The sequence below is a fragment of the Vespula vulgaris genome, chromosome 18 (assembly GCF_905475345.1).
Source record: "Vespula vulgaris chromosome 18, iyVesVulg1.1, whole genome shotgun sequence".
Lineage (NCBI taxonomy): Eukaryota > Metazoa > Arthropoda > Insecta > Hymenoptera > Vespidae > Vespula > Vespula vulgaris.
Window position 1 is genome coordinate 3,622,357 of NC_066603.1, and position 17,315 is coordinate 3,639,671.

A 17,315-nucleotide genomic window follows, 5' to 3' on the forward strand; every position below is an offset into this window, starting at 1 on the left:
AAAAGTAAAGATTAAGATAAGAATGGTGGAAGGATAGGGAAAGGAAGAAAATATTGTCAACGTAAAATGTGACGAAGCATGATCGTCATTTTGTACGTCATTTTTTTCCTTCAAAATTAAAACAATTAGAAAAAAAAGAAGAATATATAATCGAACGCATTAAGATGACAGTCACTTTGTACGTTATTCTCCGTTCGAAATTTAAAAAATAAAAATACGTATTTGACATACTGAAATATCCATTTTAAAGGTTCAGTTTTTTCAGTCGCGCTAAATTTAAAAACACATGTAATCGACGTAATTACAACGATTACCGTTTTCTACGCTAATTCTTTTCGCTCAAAATTTAAAAAAACATGCAATCGACGTAATTACGATGACTACGAAGATTTCGTACATTATCTTTTTCGCGTTGAATTAAATTTAATTTTGTTAGCGACGAGTCAAAAAGAAAAAAAAAAACAAAAAAAAAAGAAAAAAATTGCTATCACCTTACCAAGATGGCTGTCATATCATACGCTAACTTTTTTCCTTCTAAATTTAATAATAAATATTAACGTACGATGATATCAACGTTTTATCTCTTACGAAAATAGTACACGAGTAAATAGTTTAATCGTTTCTCAATAATCAATTAAATACACATAAATTAAATTACATTAAAATTATGCGTTATTCTCGAATAAAGAAAAATAATAAACGAATATGATAAGAGTTATTCAATCGACGACAATTGAACGCAATTCTATCGACTGGGAGTGGCACTCTTCGGAGATTCTTCGAGGTGAACGGAAAAGGCACGTCTTGTTTCTCTTTAACTCTTAATTTTTATTTCGATCGATCGATCGATCTATACCTCTTCTTTACCGATTGATAAACGTCTATATCAAAAATCTCTTGAGATAAACGTTCGAAGTCACAAATTGTTCGATTAAGAAAAAAATAATTATCCGGAAAGAAAGAAAAAAAGAGGAAATAACTTCAAACAAAAAAAAAAAGAAAAGCAGGACAAGTGTTGATTCTAAAAAAAAAAAAAAACAACAAAACTGTTGATTCTACGTTTCGTAGATTTTGTATTTAAAGAATGACGAAGCATAGATCGAATAGTTGAGTACGGTTGTTCCACACGACGTGTCAATGGGGTCACATCGATTCGATTAGGAACGGTATGGAAGGTTCGATCCACCCATGGGGTAGGTCGGCACCATGGGGGGCGAGTGCACGATTAAGAAGATGGAGAGAGAGAGAGAGAGAGAGAGAGAGAGAGAGAGAGAGAGAGAGAGAGAGAGAGAGAGAGATGGAAAAGGAGTGGTTTCGACAGCGTTTGAGATCATGCGAGGACACAATGCTTCCGACGTTTCGAACGATCGAAACGAATCGATTATCGATACGCAGCACTTGTACTTATCTACTTATAAACGCAACTAAGAGACTGATAATAATATTTCAAAGGAATTGTTTCGATTATTTGAAAAGTAAGAATAAAAATAAAAATAAAAATAAAATAAAATAAAATAGAATAAAATAGAAGAAAGAGGTTCGTCTAAGAATATTCAATGTTCGAGATTTTAATCATCCCTCGGCTTGATACGCGATTATTTGTTCAATTTATTAATCAATCATTTATTTATTTATTTAATTGTTCGCGTTCGCAATTGTTTTTCTTCTCCTTGTTCATTTTTTCTTATTCTTTTCCCTTTCTCATCGTTTCTCGTCGTTTTCCTTTTCTTTTGTATAATTTACGAATTGAATTCACCGAGAGTTATTCTTTTTCGTCTTGGCAACGATCCATTCCACGTCCTTCCTCGTTTCTCTTTCTTTTTCTTTATTTTCTTTTTCTTCTTTTCTTCTTCTTTTTCTTTTTCTTTTTCTTTTTCTTTCGTTGTTGTTGTTATTCCGACGTCGCACCCAGCCAGTTTGGCCATAGAAAAATTTTAATGCCGCAGTTTATATGATGCAACATCCGCCCACCTTGACGCCTCGGTATCCCATTGTTGCTGAAAAAAATCTGCTCTTTGTACTCTCCTTTCCTCTCATCCCTTTCCGTTCTCTTTGGAAGTTTCACCTTCCAAAATTCTACCACGTTACATTTTTGTAGCAGTTTATCCGATAAGAGAGAGAAAGAGAGAGAGAGAGAAAGATAGGAGAAAGGCTGCCAAGTTTAAGTCTTTTTTCTTTGAATGATTCTTTGTGATCGAAGGATTTATCGGTGAACAGTTTTGAAGAAATCTTAAGCATGAGCTAAAAATCACGTTTTGAAAATATTCGATCAATAGGAATCACTAACCCCTCTCTTTCTCTGTCTCTATATTCGATTCGATAATATGTGTGTGTGTGTGAAATTTATTTATAATAAGATTTATATAAAATATATTTCCTATTGTTGTTCTAATAATAGTAATTTATTTTCTATTATTAAATTTGCATATGTGTGTGTATATATATATGTATATATGTATATATATATGTATTTGATAAATATGAATCATTATCTTTCTCTATCTCTTTCTATTCGATTAGATAATAATTTATTAGTAAGATTCTATTTGTTCTATTGATAATTTCTATATTAAATTTTATTTTATATTTAATATTTTAAATATCTTTTTATATATATGTTAAATTTTGTATTAAATCCTAGTATATTCGATCAATAGTAATTATTATAATTCTTTCTCTCTCTCTCTCTCTCTCTCTCTCTCTCTTTCTCTCTCTCTCTCTCTCTATTTGATTAGATAATAATTAATTAGCAAGGTTTATATAAAAAATATATTTTTCTATTGGTCTATTGATATTTTCTATATTAAATTTTATATTAATTTGTTATATATATATTAAATTAAATTTGTTATATATATATATTAAATATTCTAAATATTTTAAATAATATTCCATATTAAATATTATAATTAATTTTATATTATGATATGTATATTTATCTGATCATTAATAATCGCTGTAATTTTCTATCTCTTTCTCTCTCTCTTTCTCTTTTTCTATTTGATTAGATAACAATTAATTAGCAAGGTTTATATAAAATATATTTCTCTATTTGTTCTATTGATAATTTTTATATTAAATTCTATTCTATATTTGATATTCTCAATATTTTAAATATTTGTTTATATATTAAATTCTACGTTAAATTCTATTATATATATATATATATATATATATATATATATATATATATATATTTAATCGTTATTAACGATCGTTATTATCCTTCTCCCTTTCTCTCTTTCTCTCTTTCTCTATTCGATTAGATAATAATTGATTAGAGACATGCTTATATAAAATATATTTCCGTACTCTGTTATTAATCGTTTATACACACACACACACACACACACACACACACACACACACACACACACACACACACACACACACACACACACACACACATTTATGTATGTATATATATATATGTATTATATATATATATATATATATATATATATATATATATATATATAAGAAGTCGTAAGTAATATATTCATCGATTTAGTGTAATCTTAATTAGAAATCATGAATCCCTGTATAAAGTTTATTAATCGTACATTATCTCTGTCATATTAAATATCTGAATATAACAAATCAAAACTAATACATTCGTCAATGTATTATAATGTCAATAAAAAAACATCAATCAAATCGAGATCTAGATAGAACATAACTAATTGTAACGAATCATCGGCTAACCAAATACCATCAATTTCAATCGGAATCAACACAAGTTAATACACATATTTGCTTTCTGAAATTCCCTTTAGAGAGACCTTGTCAACTTGTCGAGATCTTTGAGGAAGGAGAGAACGGCTAGTTCTCGGTCCGCTCCGCGTCCAATTATGTAAATTGTGATCAAGGGAAATTAATTAATCGAAGACACACCTGCTGCTTGATCGATCGGGAGTCGGCTACTTCACAAGAGAAAATCATGTACGATCGAAGGATATATCCTCGATCATAGGGATAGTTAATGTTACTAGTATTGTTAGTTAGTTAGTTAGTTAGTTAGTTAGTTAGTTAGTTAGTTAATTAATTAGTTAACAGATTAGATTCGTGTGAACCTTATGGATCGGTTGGATCGAAGACCGGAAGGAAATGAACGAGTCGAGAGGGTTGGCGAAAAGGAGGAAAAAATAAAAAAAAAAAAGAGAGAAAGAGGAGGAAGAGGAGGATACGTAGGAGGAACTCTACTTTGAAGAGGACGTCTTTTTACTTGTCGCTAGCCGATCGCGATAGGCGCCGTCGACGCTCCAAGTTTCTACCGCGGGCACAAGGTAATCACTGTTATTTTATCGTGAACGGTAATGCTCCGACTTAAAGCCGCTCTACTTATGCGCATTATCTTCGCAAAAGCTTTATATACGGACAACGAACGAGCAGACCTTTTCATGTTCCTCAGGGCAATCATCCTTTTCAAGCGTCATTACGAAATTGCTTTGCCAAATGAAATGCACGGTTACATGAGTATGATCTTTCGATTCGCAAATTGAGATTTATTCGAAAATCGATAATTTCTTGTTATGATTAAATTTATATATTTCTTATTATCTAGCTATCTATTTATATATTTATATATATATATATATATATATATATATATATATATATATATCTATTTCTTGATCAGTGAAACACTCCACGCGTCGGATTACAGAGTCGACTGATGTAATAGATACTTTTATAAATGCGTCTAGGGATATAAATGCGTCCTGAAAATATGGACTATCTATCAAGATCTAAAATCGTGATAAATCTGAATGGAGATTAATAATAGGGTAGATCGATAATATAGATATGGATATGTATTAACAATTGCATCTTTGATTTATCCGGATTAACATTTTCATCGTCTTAGGTAAGAAGTAGCTAAGCTCGAGAGGAGAAATCACTCGTTCAATAGAAAACTACTCAACTCTGAGAAATATTGATTATGGAATTGGAACCGAGTCGAGGATGAAAGAGTGGTCCATGGGATTTTTTCTTCTTTTTTTGTTTTTTTTTTCTCTCATTTCTCTTTCTCGCACCTCCTTAATCCTATTTCGTAATCGATATCTCCTTCCGAGACCGTTCGATGGACGCTTGCTTTTGAAACTCTCATATTGCCGCGATAACGTACTATTGCGGCTATCCGACAGCTTTGATATCTAGTTACCTAGTGGAATCTCAGTTGCATTTACCTATAAGTGGGGGATGCCAGTAGCTATCCTCTCTCTCTCTCTCTCTCTCTCTCTCTCTCTTATAGAAAGGATATTGATTCTCCTGTCTCGATATATCCTTCCAACATAACTGTATAGTATATTCATATATAATATATGTATACACACATATATATACACATCACACACACGTATACATATACATATACATATACATATACATATACATATACATATACATCTATAAAATACGATTTGAGAGTAATTTCTGAAGATCGATTTAAGATAAGAAAATAACCTATGAGAAATGATTTATCGATATAATATATATATATATATATTATAATAATAATATTATATAATATATATAAATATATATTAATATATATTTATATAATAACATATATATATAAAGATATATAAATATATAAATATATATACACATAAACACATATATACATATATACATAAGTACTTACATTATATTTATATTACCTTATCAAATAGATTTTTTCCATTGGCTAATTCTTATTTTCTATCTAAAAAATTCAACGTTGTTTTTCTTTTTTCCATTTTTTTTTTCTTTTTTTTTCTTTCCTTTTCTTTTCGAACAAAACACACAAACGTATGACACGTTTAAAATATTCTTCTCTTTTCTTTCTTTTTTTTTTTTTTTTCAAGGCTAACACAGCCGATAGATAAGACATGACTCGCGGTAACGATGCTCCCACTATCTTCATTTGCTGTCGCGCCAATTTGTTAATGGGACATCCTGTCTGCAACGTTTCGAGTAACGATTCTTTTAATCGCTCTTCGGAGGACCGATATCACGAGCTATTATTAGGCCAACCACGGATCGCATTTTATAGTTTACCGAACTCTCTCCTCGTCTCGAGAAATCTGCGAATGCCAGTGCAGATATCCAACCAGAGAGTTCATAATCGCTCGTTGAACTTTCGATCGATTGTTTTTATTCTTTCTTTATTTCTTCTTCTGTTTATTCTTTTTTTCTTGTCCTTTGAACTAGTCTCTATCCAAAGAATACGACGACGTTGTTCATCGATTATTTTCATTAGATGTTCGTATCTTCATTCAAAAGAAGGAACGACGTACTGATCTCCTCACTCGAGGTGAGGATTAAGGTATAACATGAAGAAAGAGTAAACCTTCTTCTTCTCTCTCTTTCTTTCTCTTTCTCTTTCTCTTTCCTCTTCTCTCTCCCATCTTCTCCTTCTCCTACGTGATGTTCGTTCAACTTCGTCTCAAAATGAATTTATGAGGCCATAATCGCCAATTGAGATGAGTACTTGTTGCGTGCAATCGGCCCGGCTGAGACCTTGTGGCAATACGTTGCACTCTACTCACGTTAGGACTCTAACTACACTACCGAGCGTTCCGATACATGTACCGGTTGGTGCAAAAAATATTTGCTGATTTATACTCCCTTCGAATATTCATTCTTATTCGAATCGAAAGAAGGAAGTCGGATGTAGGTATCGCTGAACGTATAATACTATTATCGTTTGCTACTCGAATTTCTACAAACGAGACTCCTACGCGATTTCTTTTCATCAAATGTGTGTCATTTTGGTAATACGTGATTAACATGATCGTTTGAATCATCTCTGAATATATGAAATAAAATTTTACTCGTTGTTTATCTCTTGTTGTACTTATTTGTTTTATTTTTTATTTAGATAAAAAAAGAATGTTAAAATGTTGACGACAAAATTGATGCATTTGATCCAGAAATTATTTATTTATTTATTTATTCATTTATTTTCTTTTTTTTAATTAATTCATTAAAGAAATTCTTAATTTTGCAACATTCTGGACGTAAATATGTATGTAAGTGTGATAATTATGAATGTAAATAATTATGAGGATGCAAACTATAGAAGAATATAATTCAACAATTAAATTTTTTTTTTTTTTTTTACATCGATATGTACTGTAACATTTGATTCAGAAATTATTTCTTTCTTTTTTATTCTGATCATCAAAACGAATTAGAAATATTTCAACATACCGTAAACGAATATGTAAGAATAATTTTGAAGATGAAAAGTGCAGAAAGATTTAATTTATCACTTATGTTTATTAGTTATATCGATTCGTGTTATAAAAAGAAATGATCAAACGTCGTTCATCAGCGATAATACTGATCTATATGATCTAGAGAACGTTCTTTGTTTTTTTCTTTTTTTTTTTTATTCCAATAAACAAAACGAATGATAAATATTTTAACGATTGATAAGTTTGTAAGAGTAATTTTGAAGATGAAAAATATAGAAAGATTTAATTCATCACTTATGTTTGTTAGTTATATCGATTCGTGTTATAAAAAGAAATGATTAAACGTCATTCATCAGCGATAATATCGATCTGTATGATCTGGAAATCGTTCTTTCTTTTTCTTTTTTATTTCAACTATCTAAACGAATGATAAATATTTCAACGATTGATAAGTTTGTAAGAGTAATTTTGAAGATGAAAAATATAGGAAAACTGAATTGATTAATTCGAATTGAAATGTTTGAGGATTAATTATAACGCCGTATTATTTGATCTATGAATCATATCTTTTTTGACTCATCTATATTCTAACAATCAAAAGGAAATTCTAAATTTTGCAACATCCTGTATGTGAGCAAGCCAAGTCAGTCGCGATGACGCAGAGACGGTTATGTTCGGACGTTGGGAGTGTCAAGATTAGCCGTAAGTTTAGTTAGAACCTTAAATGAGGAATGTTCGATCCGTGTCTGCTTTATGTAAGTAAAACGTATGTTCGAAAGAAGAAGGATTATTTCGCATCTGCTGATTATCAATTAAAATACGAAATCGTATCGTTCTCATTGTCCATTGTCAATTATATCAACAATCTTCATCTGATTCGATGATTAGTTCAAGAAATGATGAAAAAAGTACTTCAATTGATTTCTTAATTAGATCACGATTCATCTTAAATCGCGATTAGTTAACTAAAAAGAAAAAGAATATAATTTGTCTCTTCGAGGATGCATTGAGAAAGAAAAGAGAACATTCACGTTCATTTTTGAGTTAGATCGTTCAAAAAAAAAAAAAAAAAAAAAAAAACATATTACACGTGCGTCGAAGTTGAAAATATATTTCCAAATTAATTGCATTAAGAATCTTTGTCTCTTTAAAGATGAAGTGTAGAAAAAAAGAAAAAAAAAAAAAATGATCGAAATTGTTTTCATATTAAATCATCGAACGGAAGAGATGTTACAGATACAACGAAATTGATATCGTACGTTTGGTATTAATTATTAATTAATATTAATATTAATCAGTATTAATTACGTTAGATCGAAGCGATTAAATTCACTTTTAGAATTCTTGTAAAATTTTATTATTTAATGTTAATGCTTAACATTTTACAGTGAAAATAAATTTCTTTAATTTATCATTAGGCTTAACGCCGTTAAATAAAACAAAAATTTTCATGATCGTTAAATAAAAGAATCTTTGTTTCCTCGAAGCTTGATTGAATTGAAACGAAATAAAAAAGGAATATTCAAATTCATTTTCGAGTGAGATCATTCAAGAGAAAGACGTGTTGCACGTGCTTCGAAGTTGAAAGCGTACGTCATCGAGTCGAGCGGGGGTGGTCGAGTGAGATCGGATCGATTCGTTTGGATTACCACGTGTATTATAAGTTTGAAGAAAGATGGAGGAAGAAGTAAAAAGGGCTGTTAGCCGATAAATTCTTCATCTAGGTGGAACCACTTACAAAAGGGAACACCTTTTCGTGATTGCACGCTTACGGCATGTGAAATAGTCTTCAAATTATAGGTCACGGTGTGTAATTCGACGAAGCGTTGAGCAGGGTCGCACCTCGCCGAAAAAAAAGAAAGAAAATAAAAAAACAAGACAACAACAAAAATAACAAAAAGGAATAAAAAAAAAAATACCACAAAAAATCCTAAAAAAAAAAAGAAACAAAATAAAAAAGAGAAAAAAAGAAACGAAGCGCGAGAATCGAGCCGCGGAGACGTGTTTATTTCTCGCGAATACGGAAATCGTTTTCCTTGTTCTCCGTAATTTCAAGTGAAAATTACATATACATATCAGTCATTTTCTTGAAAGCGATAGATATATACGTACGGACATATGTGCGTGTATATGGGTGTGTGTGTGTATGTGTGTATATATATATATATGTATGCATGAGCCGTTTACAGGCCAAAGCGATTAAATTCATTTTTAAAATTCTTTTAAAATTTTACCGCCGAAGCGCTTGATTGATGTTTAACATTTAATAGTGAAAATAAATTTCCTTAATAATTATGCATTATGCCATTAAATGACAACAAATTTTATGCTCGTCAAGTGACAAATAATTTACATAATTTATATTTTTGTTCTATCAATTCTTTATTATTCTTTTTTTCTTTTTTTTTTTTACCTTTTTTTTCTTTTGCGGAGTTAATCGATTCGACGAAGGAACGATTCGTATGAGATTTTAAGATGTTTAATATTTTGTGTCTTAATACACGTATTTAAAAATATTGTCGATAAGTTTGTTTGTTTGTTTGTTTGTTTTTTTATTCGTTTTAGATTTCAAACATACTTCATTATATTACGGGCGATCATTTTTTGTAAGTAAAATAAAAGATAATGTTTTTGTTATTAACAGATAGATTTATAATATTATAATACTTTGAGAAATAACAAATTGACACAATCGTGGATAATATCAAAATAAAATTGATATTTTAATTGATATAAATCAATATTCAAACGTAATTCTCTCAAATATATGAGTAATAATCGTTATAATACGGTATAATATCATTGAACATAGAAGTTTGATAAATATTTTAGGTTTAATAAAAAGAATCATTGAGTCGTATATTCATTCCAATTAGATTAGAATTAAAGCGATTAAGTGTTTAGCGAATAAAACTAATAAACTGATTTATTGATACTAACGGATTTATGCTAGTTTCAAAACAAACATTTATATAAAATTCCATTTAACAATCAAACTTTTTTTGATTAATTCCCAGAGAATATTTATACTGCAATAACTTTGTTATTATAAATATTAAAAAAAATCTCTCTCTCTCTCTTTCTTTTCTTTTTATAGCTGAAACTAACTCGTAACTCATTTATTTTCAAACTTGTTAGTTACACAATTTTCCTAAAAAAATGGCCGATATTATATGTTCAACAAAATGTAAAAATAATTCACGTCGAACGTTTTTTCAGTAAATTTTTAATCATATATAACAAAATAATTCGTTGTTTATTCAACGTATCGAAAATATATTATATCTTTCTTTCTCTTTAAATATTATCTTTTATAATTTCGAATAAAACTAACACGAGTGTACAAAATGTATAGGTAAAAGTTCAAGAGAATATAAAAATTCGTTTATAACGTTCTCTCCGTTAATTCCTTTATCGCATTGAATGAAATTCTTCGTTATTTGTGCGATATTTCACTTATCGAAATTCAATTCGATCGTCTTGATCTTTTTCTTTCATTATTATGTTCCATAATTTCAAATACAAATTACATATACATGGATATGCAATATATTAAAATATAAAAATTTATCTATGAAGCTTTAGATTGAAATTTTTTGTTTAACATCTGAAAGAAAAATCTTCTGTAATTTCATACGAAAATTACGTATAAGTATACATTTATATTTGCACATTCATTTATATCTATATATATATATATATATATATATATATATATATATATATATATATATATATATTCGAGAAAATATAACAATTCCTATAGAACATTCTTTCCATTAATTCCTTAATAACATTGAATAAAATCGTTCATTACATCTGGGATATTTCACCTATGGAAATTCGAATCGATTGTTTTGATCCTTCTCTTTCACTATTATATTCCATAATTTTAAATTACACGTACACCTATATACGATAGAATGAAATATAAAAATTCCTGAATACAACTCCAGATTAAATTTTTTCTAACATTAATAAAAAATCGTTCGTTATTTGTCTTCCGTAATTTCGTATGAAAATTACATATAAGTACATGCGTCTATGCGTATAAATACATTTATACGTACATACATATACATATATACATACATATATACATCTAGGTAATCTATATATTCAAGAAAATATAAAAATTCATCTAGAACACTCTCTATTAACTTTTTTCCTCGCATTCAGATAAAATCGTTTGTAACTTGTGCAACGTTCCACGCATCGAAACACGAATCGATGATTATCTCTTTCTTTCTTTCTCTTTCATATTGTCCTCAGTTGGTATAATACATATATATATATATATTACACACACATACACAGGTATATAAGCTTCCTCGCGGTTTTCCTGCCTCACGCTGATTTCCCGATGTATTTACGATCGGTTATATCGCACGTGGGGTACGTTATAGCTACATGCTACGCCGTAGATTTCTCTCAATGAGGTTAATGGGAGTCGTAACGAGTAAAGTTTTTTTTTCTCATTTTTTTTCTTTTCTTCTTCTCTCACTCTCTCACTCACTCTCTCTCTCTCTCTCTCTTTCTCTCTCTCTATAAGTTCGCTCCATGTCGAATTTGTCGTTGTTTCTTGTCATAGACGATGAATAGAAAAAAGAAAGAAAAAGAAAAAGAAAAAGAAAGGTGTGTCGAATGATGAAACAAGAGAACTCTTTACTTTACGTGTCGAGATCGAAATAGGAAAATCATTGGAATTACTATGTCCTATTAAGATTCTATTAAATGGAGAACCTAGTGTCAAGGTTGGGTGGCATCGAATATAATCATGAATCAGGTTCGTCGTACGGATGACTTACTTCCTTTCATAGGCGACTCTTTTCTTTCTTTCTTTCTTTCTTTCTTTCCTTCTTTCTTTCTTTTTTTATCGCTTTTATATCGTGACTTATCGCTTTTACACGTATATAACTCCGAGTCCGTATGTTAATGTTGACGGAGGCTGGAACGTGGAAAGAGGAACGAGCTGAGAACGAAAGTATGATATAAGCGTTCGAATCGAAGATGTAGGGTGTTTCAATGTCTCCTGTTTTATTACTAATAAATACAATTTATAAGATCGATAAATATTTAATGGATGCATATTCGTGATATGCATTACAAAATATCGATAACAGTTGTCATTTTAAATTAATGTTCTTAGAAGAGAGTTGTTCAAAATGTTCGATATTCAAATATCGATTCGCGTATACAAACGTAATTTAAAACGTAAATCAATTCATTTATATTCCCTTACAATCGTTTTCAACGAATGTTTTTCTTTTTCTTCTTTCTTTCCCTTTTTGTTTTTTTTTTTTTTTTAGAAATTTCGAATAGAATTCATTCGATTGTTTAAATATCGGTCTATATCGAGATAACAAAATTTCGAATACTAATTAATTCGTTCATATATATATATTTTTTTTTTTTACAATCGTTCGTAGTTAACTTTTTTCAAATTTGTTCTGGTATTGAAATATCGATCTGTATTGAAATAAAAAATGTAATATATAAATTGATTCATTTATTTTTCTTTCGTCTACGATCATTTGAAAGTAATACGTTTGAAAGAGTTCTTTACATTTGTTCGACATTTATATATTGATCGACGTACATAAAAATAATTTAATAAAATATAAATCAATTCATCTTTTCTCTTAGAATCGTTTTAATGTTCTTAAAGTATTTTTCGTAATGTTTGATCAAAGCATAAATTAATTAACATTTATATTTTCTTAACATCATTTGCAATGAAAGTTTCCTAGAGTGTCTTCTTCACATTCGTCCGATATTTAAATATCGATCTGTGTATATAAAGATAACTTAAAACATAAATCAATTCATTTATATTCTCTTAAGAAACGTATCAATGTTCCAAAGAATTTTCTTAATATAATTTGAAATTAAATTTTCTTCGAGTGTTCTTCAAATTCTTTCGATATTTAAATCTCGATTTACTTATATAAAGATAATTGAAAACACAAACCAATTCATTTATATTCTCTTAAGAAACGTATTAATGTTCTTAAAGTGTTTTTCATAATGTTCGATTAAAACATTTATATTTTCCTAATATAAAGTTTCTTAGAACGTTCTTGAAATTCATTCGATATTGCAATACCTATCTGTATATCAAGATAACACTTTTAATCTTACTTCAAATTCGTTTGATAAATTTGATCTGTATTAAGATAAATCTAACAGAAAGTAAATCAATTCATATTTCATTTACATTCGCTTACAATCATTCCTTTTACAATCTACGTTTGATCCTTGTTGTAAAACTCCTTCTCTTATAACACTTATATCATCGTACGCGTGCTTCGAGGAAAACGTCTCGGATTTTCGACTTTCGGAGTTCGATTCTTAGAAAATTTATCGATTACAAACCATCGTCTTTCTTTCTCTTTCGTATCTCAAAACGTGATTGTGAACGAGTAAAACATGACGTCGATACCGTTTCATTCGAACGAACCGACATCGTATCGACATTATTTTACTTCGTAACATATGTTTTTATTTATTTAACTTTTTTATTTCTCTTTTTTTTTTTGTATTATTATTACAATTTTTTTTTCTTCTTTTTAACCAGTAGCCCGTTCGATCAACCTGCCGATACTTTATTACTACAATTTCTAGTATACGCTTAACGACGACGATGTGAAATGAGAACGGCCTTTTACTCTACCGCGAACGATCGTAATGGCGCCAGTCTAATGGATAGCACATTGCGGAAGAAAGTCATTCCTCGAATAACTTTGAAGAATCAACGTCTAAGAAGCCATGTCTTTGTATATCTAGTAAACGAAAGTTCGAACATCATATTTTCTACGTTCATTCACAAATTTTCAATTAATTCAAATGACTGGTACTTTTGAATTTTTTTATTTATATATTTTCTTTTCTTTCCATTTTCTTTTCTTCTTCTTTTTCTTTTTCCACTTTTTTCTAATTTTTTATCATTCTTTCTTTCTTTCTTTCTTTTTTTTTTTTTTTTTTTTATTTATTTTGTTCACTAAACCTATTCGTTGCATTGTAAGATTTAACGTTATCTCAAATACGGCAGGAAGTATGATTAGGATAACTTTACTCTCGCATGATTTAGCCTCCAAAGTCGGCGAGATCATAGAAAGAAGATCGAAAAATTGAATATCAGACTTTTCTTAGAAATTCTAATCGTTTTCTCTCTCTCTCTCTCCCTCTCGCTCATTGTTCGATAAACATTAACGTAACTGATTTGTGTCATTCAACGGAGAACGTATAATCGATTATAATTTATTCGTTCGAACTTTACGACCGTTGTAATATACTTTATCAAATTGCGTCAGGCTTGATATACGTTGTTGTTGTTGTTGTTGTTTTTGTTATTTTCTTTTTCTTTTTCTTTTTTCATCCTCTCAATTAATCATCGGTCATTACAATCGATATCGTAAATTGGCTACTAGTATAATAATTTTACAGATTAAATTACACGATATTGTCTCTAATTCGAAAGCTCGTGCTCTCGTTCAGTCGTTTCGATAACGTCTATCCCTTTCTTTTTCTTGTCTCGTTTTTTTTTTTTTTTTTTATACATAAACGTTTGTATATAATCATGCAGTTTTCTTCTTTGCTTTTTTTCTTTTTGTTCTTGTTTTTCTTTCTTCCTTTTTTTTTTATTTCCAGTTACGTCAGAGATAATTTTAATTAGTATGGTAATTTATAACAGATTTTACATTAATTTAGTCGATTGGCCAACAAGTAACATCGAAATTTGTAATAGTTTATATTTAAGTAAATGATACTTTTATCTTTTTGTTGACAACTTTTAATATTTTATATCTTAATAAATAACATATATTATCGTATTTTTGATTTGTAATAATGTCTGATATCTTATATCTAAGTGAATAACACTATGGTAATTTGACTTTCTTTTTAATGTTTGTTATTTCATATCTAAATGAATAACACTACAAAGTATTTTTTTTTGTTTTTTTTTATTAAGAATATTTATTGTCTTATTTTTAAATTAAGACAACATACATCTAAATAAAAATCAATATTATATCATTATCGTTTTATTGAAAAAAATTTCCATTTTATATTATATCTAAATAAACAACACTAGTTTATTTTATATTGAAATTTTCTACAATGATTAATTTGACCAATCCAATAAATCATGATTTATTATTTGATATGTTACATGTAGTATATCAATTTTATTCGTTTATTTTCTCGTTTATATAAATATCTATGAATAAACAAAATACATTTAATTCCACAAATATCGAAATAATTTATTAATAATTTTTATTCAATAATATAGTAAAAATGAGACAAAAAACAATATATAAAAAGAGATATATTGAATTTATTTATTAATAATTTTTTTCGACTTTATCATATGATTGTACGTATTGTTTTATTATATAATTTATATAATCATATTTTATTATATCTTTGCTCTTGTATATGTATTATATATATGCATAAATGATACGAAGAAAGAAACAATATAAATATACATATTAAATTAATAACGATATAACAAATAATACGTATTCGATATATCTATCTATACATATACATAAGTACATATATAGAATATATATATATAAAAATATATATAACTCTTCATATATTACTCTATTTAAACTTTCATTCTTTTCTTTTTCTATTTACATAAAAACACACACACACATATATATATATATATATATGTATATTATACATACATAGTACGTCTACGAGCCTAAAGGAATAATTATATAAATGATAACATAAATAAATAATTATCGATAATGTGGAATGAATATTTCCATGGAATAAGTACTTACTTACTTACTTACTTACTTACTTACTTACTTATTTTACTTGCGCATACGCACGCGAGGGATGAGCGCAGAGTGACCCCCTTCCACCCACCTTTCGCTCCCACCTCCTATCCCCACCACCTATCGAATGTTACCCTGCGGCCTATATATTTCCCGCAGGCTCTCCCACTTTACTCACTATCATTCCTGTCGCGGCGGCGTACATACGTGCGCGCACACACACCGCACTTCCGATCGCAAAGTTCAAACGCGCGCGAACGAACGAACGAAGGAAGCAAGGAAGGAAGAAAGAAAGAAAGGAAGGAAGAAAGAAAGAAAGAAAGAAAGAAAGAAAGAAAGAAGGAGAAAAAAAACGATAGCTTTTTTTCCTTTTCTTTTCTTATCACCGTTCGAACGAATTCAATTACGAAAAGTTTTCCTATTTTTTCACGTTTCTCTCTTTTTTCATTTTTCCGTTTCATTCCTTCGTAATTCTTAGAAATAGTATCGGTGAAATTTTTTTCCTCTCATTTATTATCATCGTCATCGTCGTTATTATTATTGATATTATTAATTTTATTTTATTTATTTATTTATTTTTTTTTTTTTTATTATTACGATTATCAAAATTCTTTCTCTCTCTCTGTCCCTCTCTCTCTCTCTTTCTTTCTCTCTCTTTAATTTTCTTTGCGAAATATGTGTGTCACGTGTTTTTATGTGTATTTCTAAATCCACCTGCTGTTCTAATCTTTGACGCCTCCACTTCCTTCCCTTCTCTTTCTTCTTCGTCTTCCTTTTTTTCTTCTTCTTCTTCTTCTTCTTCTTTTTCTTCGGCTGTTCTCTGAATGGGATTATAAGAGACGAGAATACGTTCATGTTGCTGCTGCTGCTGCTGTTGCTGTTACTTTGGCCCTTTTGAAACGTGCTCGTGCGCGGGAAAATCGTTACGGACGCCAACGTTCTTCATCGTCTTCCGCATTCTCTTTCCTTTCGAACGATCGTGAAACGAATAGGAAGAGAAGAAGAAGAAGAAGAAGAAGAAGAGAGAACGAGAGAGAGAAGAGAAAGAAGAGAGATCGCAGAGGAGAGCGATTTTCTTAAGGTAATCAAAGTTTCCATCAGTTTGATTAAAATGTTACAGTGACGTATATTGATTATCATTCATCGTGTGCGGTTAAGAGATATTTTTGTTTTGTGTCTACGCAAGAAGAAAGGAAATTTTCTTTTCGAGTTTTTATTTTAGTTGTCAACAAATAATATAATTCGTAATACAAATATTCTGTGAGTGAGAGATAATTAGTTATTTAAATATATAATTAATAGTAAATGTATAATATATTTATATGTA

The 17,315-nt window shown here is 29.2% G+C and overlaps 1 protein-coding gene across 10 annotated transcripts in view; it reads left to right on the plus strand.

Moving 5' to 3' along the window:
• Nucleotides 1–17,315, plus strand: part of LOC127070335 (papilin-like) — a 95,268-nt gene that overhangs the window by 1,124 nt on the left and 76,829 nt on the right. For 8 of the 10 annotated variants that reach the window (XR_007784471.1, XR_007784472.1, XR_007784473.1 and 5 more), the window contains exon 1: nt 16,176–17,069. The exons of 1 other annotated variant lie outside the window; for it this stretch is intronic. The gene's annotated coding sequence lies outside the window, so the exon portion shown is untranslated. Of the gene's footprint in view, nt 1–4,074; nt 4,287–16,175; nt 17,070–17,315 lie in introns of those variants that run through there. One more of the 10 variants, XM_051008155.1, reaches the window with a different exon arrangement.